Raw genomic sequence first — 11,101 nt, forward strand, 5'->3', positions numbered from 1 at the left:
TTAGCCCCGGCCGCTGAGCTCAGCTCCCATCGTGTTTACATTTCTGATTGGCTGCTTCCTCCCTGTTGAATTTCACGAGAGTTTTGGAAAGGGCCAGTTTATGGCAGGTTTGGCTCATTGGTGGATAACTCCTCACTCAGAACACCGAGATCTGGAAATATCAGTGATTTGAGATTTACGCAAATTAAAGAAAGAACGAAAAAGAACTCGCATTTATATATCACCTTTCACCACCTCAGGACGTCCCAAAGCACTTTACAGCCAATGAAGTACTTTTGAAGTGTAGTCACTGTTGTGATGTAGGAAACGCAGCCACACACACACAGACACACAGACACTAGACACACGCAGACACAGACATGCACACAGACACACACAGACACTAGACACACGCAGACATAGACACACACATAGGCACATATAGACACACCCACACAGACACGTACAAACACAGACACACACAGGCACACACACATACAGAAAAACATACAGAAACACAGACACAGGCACATACAGATACAGAGGGAGAGACAGGCACACCTGGTAAAGTGGGCCCTGCTCTTGTTTAGGTTTATGTGATTGCTCAGGGCAGACTCCCTGCTGTTCGGAGAATTCCTGGATCCACAGGGTCAGGCAGTGTAACAACTAACGCCTGATTCAAGAGATTTAGGCCTGAAATCCGTTTTGTTCTTGTGCCCCAGGGACATTCTGAATCTGAAATTCAAATCCATCCTATGAGACTCTTTCCTTTAATCATTTCCTCCAGTTCACTGTGAACAATTACAGCTCACGAGACACATCTTTAGATTAGGCCGCAAATGTTTTGAAACTTTGAAATTAACATTGTTTTTGCAGATTACTCCAGCAATTACCGGCAAACTCAAAAATATATAAATACAGAGTAAAGCTCCCTCTACACTGTCCCATCAAACACTCCCAGGGCAGGTACAGCACGGGTTAGATACAGAGTAAAGCTCCCTCTACACTGTCCCATCAAACACTCCCAGGGCAGGTACAGCACGGGTTAGATAGAGAGTAAAGCTCCCTCTACACTGTCCCATCAAACACTCCAAGGGCAGGTACAGCACGGGTTAGATACAGAGTAAAGCTCCCTCTACACTGTCCCATCAAACACTCCCAGGGCAGGTACAGCCCGGGATAGATGAAGGAATAGAGAGCCCTATATCTAACTTTGCTGATGACACTGAGTTAGGAGGCACAGTACATTGTGTAGATGGGAGCAGAAAGTTGCAAAGGGACATAGAGAGATTAAGTGAGTGGGCAAGACTGTGGCAGATGGAGTTCAATGTGGGGAAGTGTGAGGTCATCCACTTTGGACCAAAGAAAGATAAATCAGAGTATTTTCTAAATGGTGAGAAGCAGGAACGGTGGAGGAGCAGAGAGATTTAGGGGTCCACGTGCAGAAATCACTAAGAGCTGGTGGATGGGTACAAAAAATAATGAAATAGGGTAATGGAATGTTGGCCTTTATCTCAAGGGCTGGAATACAAAGGGGTGGAAGTTATGTTGCAGTTATATAAAAGTCTCCGTGTGGAGACTGGGTTCAGTTCTGGGCACCGCACCTCAGGAAGGATATAACCGCCTTGGAGGGGGGGCAGCACAGATTCACCAGAATGATACTGGAGCTTAGAGGGTTAAATTATGAGGTCAGGTTGCACAGACTGGGCTTGTGTTCCCTTGAGTATAGAAGAATAAGGGGTGATCTAATTGTGGTGTTTTAAGTTGATTAAAGGCTTAGATAGGGTCGATAGAGAGAAACAATTTCCTCTGGTGGGGGGAGTCCAGAACAAGGGGGCAGAACCTTAAAATTAGAGCTCGGCCGTTCAGGGGTGATGTCAGGAAGCACTTCTTCACACAAAGGGGAGTGGAAATCTGGAACTCTCTCCCCCAAAAAGCTGTTGAGACTGGGGGTCAATTGAAAAATTTCAAAACTGAGATCGATCGATTTTTTGTTGGGTGAGGGGATTAAGGGTTACAGAACCAAGGCCATGATCTAATTGAATGGCGGAACAGGCACAAGGGGCTGAATGGCCTCCTCCTGTTCCTATCAAGTCTCAGCTGAGATTGGGAAGGTGGGAGCGTTGAAGAGGTGCCTAAGAGTGACTTAGAATGCCCCTCTCTGTGTGACCACCACCCCCCCATTGCCAATTAAGAACAATGCTTCCTGGCTCCATACAAATACTGGCAGGAAGAAAGACTTGCATTTATATATCGCCTTTCACAGCTTCAGGATGTCTCAAAGTGCTTTACAGCCAATGAATTACTTTTGAAGTGTGGCCACTGTTGGAACGTAGGGAAACGCAGCAGCCAATTTGCGCACAGCAAGATCCCACAAACAGCAACCTGATAATGACCAGATAATCTAATTTTAGTGATGTTGGGTGGGGGATAAACATTGGCCAGGACACCGGTGAGAACTCCCCTGCTCTTCTTCGAAATAGTGCCATGGAATCTTTTACGTCCACCTGAGAGGGCAGACGGGGCCTCGGTTTAATGTCTCATCCGAAAAATGGCATCTCTGACAGTGCAGCTTTTAAAAGTTGCTTTAAATTTCACTGTCATTAACTGGACACACGCACACATACAGACACACACACAAACACACGCACACATACAGACACACACACAGACATACACACACTCACAGACACACACGCACAGACACACGCACACACACAGACACACACGCACAGACACATACGCACAGACACACTCACACACACACACACACAGACACACACGCACAGACACACTCACACACAGACACACTCACAGACACACACGCACAGACACACTCACACAGACACACACTCACAGACACACACACAGACACACACACACAGACACATATGCACAGACACACTCACACACAGACACACACTCACAGACACACACGCACAGACATACACTCACACACAGACACACACGCACAGACACACTCACACACAGACACACACTCACAGACACACACGCACAGACATACACTCACACACAGACACACACGCACAGACACACTCACACACAGACACACACGCACAGACACACTCACACACAGACACACACTCACAGACACACACGCACAGACATACACTCACACACAGACACATATGCACAGACACACTCACACACAGACACACACTCACAGACACACACGCACAGACATACACTCACACACAGACACACACGCACAGACATACACTCACTCACAGACACATACGCACAGACACACGCACACACACAGACACACACTCACAGACACATACGCACAGAGACACTCTCACACACACACACAGTCACACATGCACAGACACACACTCACACACAGACACACACGCACATGCACTCACAGACACACATACAGACACACACACACACACACACACAAAGACACTCTGACAGACACACACATACGCACACACACAGAAACACACACATACGCACACACACAGAAACACACACATACGCACACACACAGAAACACACACATACGCACACACACAGAAACACACATAGACGCACACACAGGTGACGCACACACAGAGACACACACTCACAGACACACATGCACACACATAGACACACACACAGGCACACACACGCTCATTCACACCCCATTGACATGCATGAAATAACAGGCCAGTCAGGAAAGAACACACAGCATAGAGCTGACTGGAAATAAATAACTGTAATGGACAACTTCTGACCTCTGTAATAACTGAGGAACTCGTAAAACTCTCGTCCGGAGCAATAAATACATCGCAATTATTAATTACAAAAATGAAAACATTCCCTCTGTTACTTTCTGGCCTTTAGCCTAAGAATAATGCAAACTATCTCATTCTTGTCAGCTGACCTTTACATCTGGAGACTCAGATTGAGAAGGCACTGAGCAAAAATCCACTGCAGATTGTGTTCTATTGGTTGTTGACCTTACAGAACCTTATTACAACTCTGAAGGTGACCGTTCGGCCCGTTGTATCTGTGCCTGCTCATCGCTCGAGCAATCCAAAACTAATCCCATTGCCAACAATAACAACTTGCATTTATATAGCACCTTTAACACAGTAAAATGTCCCAAGTTGTTTCACAGCAGCTTAAATCAGACAAAAACTGACACCGAGCCAAAGAAGGAGGTATTAGGACAGGTGACCAAAAGCTTGGTCAAAGGGGTAGGTTTTAAGTCGAGTCTAAAGGAGGAGGTTTAGGGAGGGAATTCCAGAGGTTAGGGTCGAGGCAGCTGAAGGCACGTCCACCAATGGTGGGGTGAAGGAAATTGGGGATGCGCAAGAGGCCAGAATTGGAGGAGCGCAGAGATCTCGGAGGGTTGTAGGGCTGGAGGAGGTTACAGAGATAGGGAGGGATTTGTACACGAGAGCGGACGGGGCCTCGTTTTAACCTGTCATCTGAAAGACGGCGCCTCCGACAGTGCAGCACTCCCTCAGCACCACGCTGGGAGTGTCGGCCTGGATCATGTGCTCAGGTCTCTGAAGTGGGGACTTGAACCCACGACCTTCTGACTCAGAAGCGTCAGCGACTTCGGGTGACGAAGAGGAGAAAACTGAGGAAAAGGGCTAAGGAGTGTCTCAATACCCAACTGTCCCCCTCCCCAACCCACAGTTTCTTTGATCCAAATTTCCCAGTGATCCGATTATCACAACAAACTCCCTCACAAACCACAGCGAAACCAGGAAATAAATGGAATGCTGCTGCCACCTATTGGCAGGTGGACGGAGACACTTACAAGCCGAGAGTGCAAAATACTTTGGGTGGATTTACTCCCCTACCCAACCAGGAAGGGTTAGATATGTTGTACCCCCTTTAAGAGGTGTTTGCCTGTCGGCAGAGCTTGATGTCAACATCTAGGACTCAGTGTCACACGTCTTTACGTTTCTGTCGCTTTACGCCCTGGGATGATTTACGTTTGAGTCCTGATTCTTCTCCTTACGTTATTCCGCAGGAACCATTTGAAAGCAGTAGCTATACTGCTGGCAGCGCACCGCCCTGTCATTTTAAACGTGGAGCTCTGTTGGCTCTTTACTTGCGTTGGAATTGTAGCCCAGGAGAAAAGGTTCAAAGTTTAACGCTGAAGTTATAATGCACCTGGAGTGAGGCCGTCTCACACCAGTTTGCGTTCACACTGAGTGTAGTATAACTCCAGCTCTAGTACGCTCCATGTTTCCCTGGATTTACGCCGGTACTTTTGCTCTGAAGCTTCAAAAGGTTGAATTCACTGGGTACGGCGGTTAAAATACTGGACTAATAATCCAGAGAACGGGAGTTCATAATCCCACCCTGGGCAGTTTGAGAATTTGAATTCAGTTCAAAGAAAATCTGGAAATTAAAAGCCGTTATCAGTAAAAGTGGCCGTGAATCTGTCGGATTTCCTGTGAGATTTTATATATATGTTTATTGAAGAGACTTCGGGCCCGATTCTCAACTTGACGGCAGGTGTGAAACTGGTCTTTCGGATATATATTATTTCGTTGCCACTGAAATAGGAACAGGAGGAGACCATTCAGCCCCTCAAGCCTGTTCCGCCAATCAATTATATCATAACTAATCAGTACCTTAACTCCATTTACCTGCCTTGGTTCCGTAACCCTTGATAGTTTAGAAATTTTCAATTGACCCCCAGCCTCAACAGTTTTTGGGGGAGAGAGTTCCAGATTTCCACTCCCCTTTGTGTGAGGAAGTGCTTCCTGACATCACCCCTGAACGGCCTGACTCTAATTTTAAGGTTATGCCCCCTTGTTCTGGACTCCCCCCATCAGAGGAAATAGTTTCTCTCTATCTACCCTATAAAATCATCTTAAACACCTCAATTAGATCACCCCTTAATCATCTATACTCGAGGGACTACAACCTGTCCTCATAATTTAACCCTTTTAGCCCCGGTATCATTCTGGTGAATCTGCACTGCACGCCCTCCAAGGGCCAATATATCCCTCCTGAGGTACGGTGCCCAGAACTGGACGCAATATCTCCAGATGGGGTTTAATCAGAGCTCTGTACAGCCTGTAGTATAACTTCCTCCCCTTTGTATTCCAACCCCCTTGAGATAATAAATCGATGGAAATTAAAACTATCTGCAAAGTGCGGTCAACCCATAACGCCAGTTTCACACCAGGTTGTAAATCCACCGCCCTTTTACAGTCGATGTTCTCTGTGAATGAGCGTGAACGCACGTTAACTGCAAACCCCCTCCTCAGCCGCTCGAGCTCATCGATTGATAGGCTGCGGTGTCGGGGTGGTCACAGTGGGGACTAGCTGGCTCCTGTGTGGGTCGGAGCCTGTCCCTCTCTCTCTCTCTCTCTCTCCCTCCTCCCCCCCGACCCACCCTCAATCCAGCAACAGGCACAATGCTTCCTTTGTCCCCAGACAGTGAAACTATTCGTGGAGCTGAACTCTGAATTTATTGGATGTTATTTCAAGTGAAACACTGGTGAATGAAAAGAGGCGTCATCGACTGTAACAGTCTGGAGCTGAGAAATTTATTAACGCTTCCAGGGCAGCTTGGCTCAGTGGTAGCACTCTCACCTCTGGACCAGGAATTTGGGGGTTCAAACCTTGCTTAAATGCATAATCTAAGCCCGATAGATTGGCCTTGGAGGGGGTGCAGCGCAGATTCACCAGAATAATACCAGGGCTTAAAGGGTTAAATTACATAGAATTTACAGTGCAGAAACAGGCCGTTCTGCCCTACTAGTCTGTAATGGCATTTATGCTCCACACGAGACTCCTCCCACCCCTCTTCATCTAACCCTTAGTATGAGTTGAAGTTTGAGGACAGGTTGCATAAACTAGGCTTGTATTCCCTCGAGTTTAGAAGATTAAGGGGTGATCAGATCGAGGTGTTTAAAAGGATTCGATGGGTCAGATACAGAGAAACTATTTCCTCTGGTGGGGGAGTCAAGAACGAAGGGGCATGATCTTAAAATTAGAGCCAGGCCGTTCAGGAGTAAAATCAGGAAGCACTTTTTCACACAAAGGGGAGTGGAAATCTGGAACTCTCTCCCCCAAAAGGCTGTGGATGCTGGGGGCCAATTGGAGCTCTCAAGACTGAGATCGATAGATTTTTGTTGGGTATCGAGGGATACGGAGCAAAGGCGGGTAAATGGAGTTGAGGTACAGATCAGCCATGATCTAATTGAATGGCGGAACAGGCTCGAGGGGCTGAATGGCCTCCTCCTGTTCCTAATATTTCTATGACACTTCCGTGCAATTCTGAGGGAGGCCCATCCTTCACATGAAACTTTAAACCAACGCCCTGTTCAGATGGATGTTAAAGATTCCATGGCTCCATAGGATTCCATAGGAGGAAGAGTTGGGAGTTCTCCTGGTGTCTTGGCCAACATTCCCCCTTTCAACAAACACAACCAAACAACAGTTCAATTGGTCATTTACCTCATTGCTATCTATGGGATCTTGCTGTGTGCAAAATGACTGCTATGTTTTCCCACATAACAATAGTCACAGCACCTTGGAATGTTTCTGAGAGATGGGTAAGATGCTATATGATGTGCAAGTCTTTATTTCCAATGCTATTTTGGTCAGTGCTGTTATTTCATGATCCAAAATGTTCCGTTCGGGCACATTCCCAAATGTGTTTCTGGGGAGAGAGTAGTTTTTCTGCATGAGATTCGTATTTTGCCCAGCTTCAAGCAGGGACAAAATGCAAGAGGCTTTCTGGAACCATGCATGTTGATTAGCACAGAAGGAGGCCATTTGGCCCATCGAGTCCGTGCTGGCTCTTTGCTAGACCAATCTAATCTCACTGCCCTGCTCTCTCCCATGGACATATATCTTCCTCTGCTTCAAATATTTAACTACTCTTCCCTTGAAAGATGCAATGGTCTCTGCCCAAATCACTTCCTGTAACCAGCACAAGTGAAAGCCTTCAGGAGAGAGGGGCTGTAAATAATATTAACCCAAAAACCACTGCACTTCAATGAGCAATAAAAGCAGTTTATAGCCCCTCAGTACTGAGGGAGTGCTGCACTGTTGGATTGTGGCACTGTCGGAGGGTCAGTACTGAGGGAGTGCTGCACTGTCGGAGGGTCAGTACTGAGGGAGTGCTGCACTGTTGGAGGGTCAGTACTGAGGGAGTGCTGCACTGTCGGAGGGTCAGTACTGAGGAAGTGCAGTATGGTTGGAGGGTCAGTACTGAGGGAGCGCTGATGCTGTTGGAGGAGCAGTACTGAGAAAGCGCTGCACTGTCGGAGGTGCTGTCTTTTGGATAAGACGTTAAACCGAGGCCCTGATCTGCTCTCTCAGGTGGATGTAAAAGATCCCATGGCCACTATTTTGAAGAAGAGCAGAGGGAGTTCTCCCTGGTGTCCTGCCAATATTTATCCCTCAACCAACATCAAAAACAGATTATCTGATCATTATCACATCACTGTTTGTGGGATCTTGCTGTGCTCAAACTGGCTGCTGCGTTTCTTACATTACAACAGTGGCTACACTTCAAAATTATTTATTGGCTGTGATGCACTTTGGGACATCCTGTGGTTGTGAGAGGGGCTGTAGAAATGCAAGTCTTTTCTTTTTCACTTCTTTTGATCCAGGTTTTGGGGAGTTGTGGGGGTGCAGGGGAGCTCGGCTCATGGCCTCACTCCCTCTGCTGTCTCTTTGTTGGTGAGGGAACCTCTCAGCTCTGTGTAATGAACCCCCCACCTACCCTCCGCGTTCCTGTAACAGGCCCTGTGTGTAATATAGAGAGAAACAAGCCTTATGCATATTATAAGGAATAGCAGTGTGTGTCTCTCCATACTCGACCAAGAATCAGTTTTCAACAAAAGAAAAATGGGATGCTAAATCAGATCACCAATTTATTACCGGGTCCTTAAGTTACCTGTGTGTTTGTGAAAATAATACCCTTGTAACTTGAACTTGCTTGTGTCAGAACGTGTCGGCACTTTGTCTGCACCTCTGGCACCAGACACACATTGTGCCCTCACACCTGTTACATCAGACACCTGCCGTTCATCAACTGATGACCCTTCTCACCTTTACGGTCTCCGGGATCCTCCCCCATCCCCACTCCCCTCACCCCACTCCACATCCCCCACTCCCCTCCACTGCCCCCCTCCCCTACCCACACCCCCACGCCCGAGGGTAACAGTTGACGATTCTCATTGACAGAGAAAAGGAGCAGAGCCCCGTCTGACCTCTCAGGCGGACTGAAAGATCCCACGGCCACTATTTCAAAGAAGAGCGGGGGAGTTCTCCCCGGTGTCCTGGCCAATATTTATCCCTCAATCACCATCACTAATAAACAAATTAAGTGGTCATTATCACATTGCTGTTTGTGGGATCTTGCTGTGCGCAAATTGGCTGCTGCATTTTCTACTTTACAACAGTGACTACACTTCAAAAAAGTACTTCATTGGCTGTAAAGCGCTTTGGGACGTCCTGAGGTTGTGAAAGGCGCTGTAGAAATGCAAGTTCATTCTTCCTTTTAATTTTGATCTTCATTCCGTGATAGCTGTTGGAATGTGAAGGTATTTGAAGATTAGCCGAGGACAGGATCGGTCTCGGCTCGGGTGACTCCACGTTCGATTTACCAGCTGACACTCACCTTCTCATCTCACGCGAGAAGAGTGGGAGTTGAATGGTATTCTACGTCAGCAAGAGTCAGAATAGAACAGGGGAGGGGGAGCAAAATGGGGGTAAAAGGAGGAAAGAACATTATTGGCTCCGGAGGAGGTGTTAAGGATCTTATCATCACACATAATATTACATAGAATGTACAGCACAGAAACAGGCCATTCGGCCCAACTGGTCCATGCCGGTGTTTATGCTCCACACGAGCCTCCTCCCTCCCTACTTCATCTCACCCTATCAGCATATCCTTCTATTCCTTTCTCCCTCATGTGTTTATCCAGCTTCTCCTTAAATGTATCTACACTATTCGCCTCAACTACTCCTTGTGGGAGCGAGTTCCACATTCTCACCATCTCTGGGTAAAGAAGTTTCTCCTGAATTCCCTAATTGATTTATTAGTGACTATCTTATATTTATGGGCCCAGGTTCTGGTCTCCCCACAAGCGGAAACATCTCTACGTCAACCCTATCGAGCCCCTTCATAGATTTAAAGACCTCTATCAGGTCACCCCTCAGCCTTCTCTTTTCTCGAGAAAAGAGCCCCAGCCTGTTCTATCTTTCTTGATATGTATAATCTCTCAGTTCTGGTATCGCTCTTGTAAATCTTTTTTTGCACCTTCTCCAATGCCTCATTATCCTCAAATCTGTTGAGCAGGAGTCTGGTGGAATTTATTCTGGGATGAAATGTCTGTTCAAGTCCTTTGAAATCTGGTATTCTCCATTAATATCTCTGGGCTGATAACTCCTGGCAAACTCTCCAATCCCGTCACGTAACACATACTAAGAGAAACTCATTGGGGAGCAGCTTGGAAACAGCAGATCTGTGCGAGTGACACCGCACAGGTTTTATAAGATGTAATTGATGTGTATTAGAAGCAGGTTTCAACACAACCTTTGACACCTGTGTTCCTTCTAAAATATACTGAGTCTCTATAATATACACAGGGGCTGCTATTCCTTATAATATGCATGAGGCTTGTTTCTCTCTATATTACACACAGGGCCTGTTACTCTATACAGTATATATATCATTCTCTATTGTAAAAATGAGGCCTTTTACTGTCTATAGAATATGTGAGGCCTGTTAATCCCTACAATAATCACAGGACCTATTACTCCCTATAATATACATCGGCCCAGTTCCTCTATATTATACGTGGGGCCTGTTATTCTCTCCTCACTTAGAACTCCTACTCTTTCTCAGCTGCCCCAAACTGTGGAACTCCTCACCCCCCTCAGTCAACCCTTCCTCCTACGATCTACAGGCTTAGAAAATACAAACTTGGCCTCACCTAATTTACCTCATTTTTTTTATTATTGTCTAGTTGCCCTGAGAAGATAATTGAGTTGGCTTGGTCGGCCACTTCAGAGGGAAGCTATGAGTCCAGGTGTGGAACTGGAGTCACACACAGGCCCAGGCCAGGTAAAGACGGAGGTTTTCTTCCCTAAAGGGGCATTAGTGACCACCACAACA

The sequence above is a fragment of the Heptranchias perlo genome, chromosome 30 (genome assembly GCF_035084215.1).
Source record: "Heptranchias perlo isolate sHepPer1 chromosome 30, sHepPer1.hap1, whole genome shotgun sequence".
NCBI classification, from domain to species: domain Eukaryota; kingdom Metazoa; phylum Chordata; class Chondrichthyes; order Hexanchiformes; family Hexanchidae; genus Heptranchias; species Heptranchias perlo.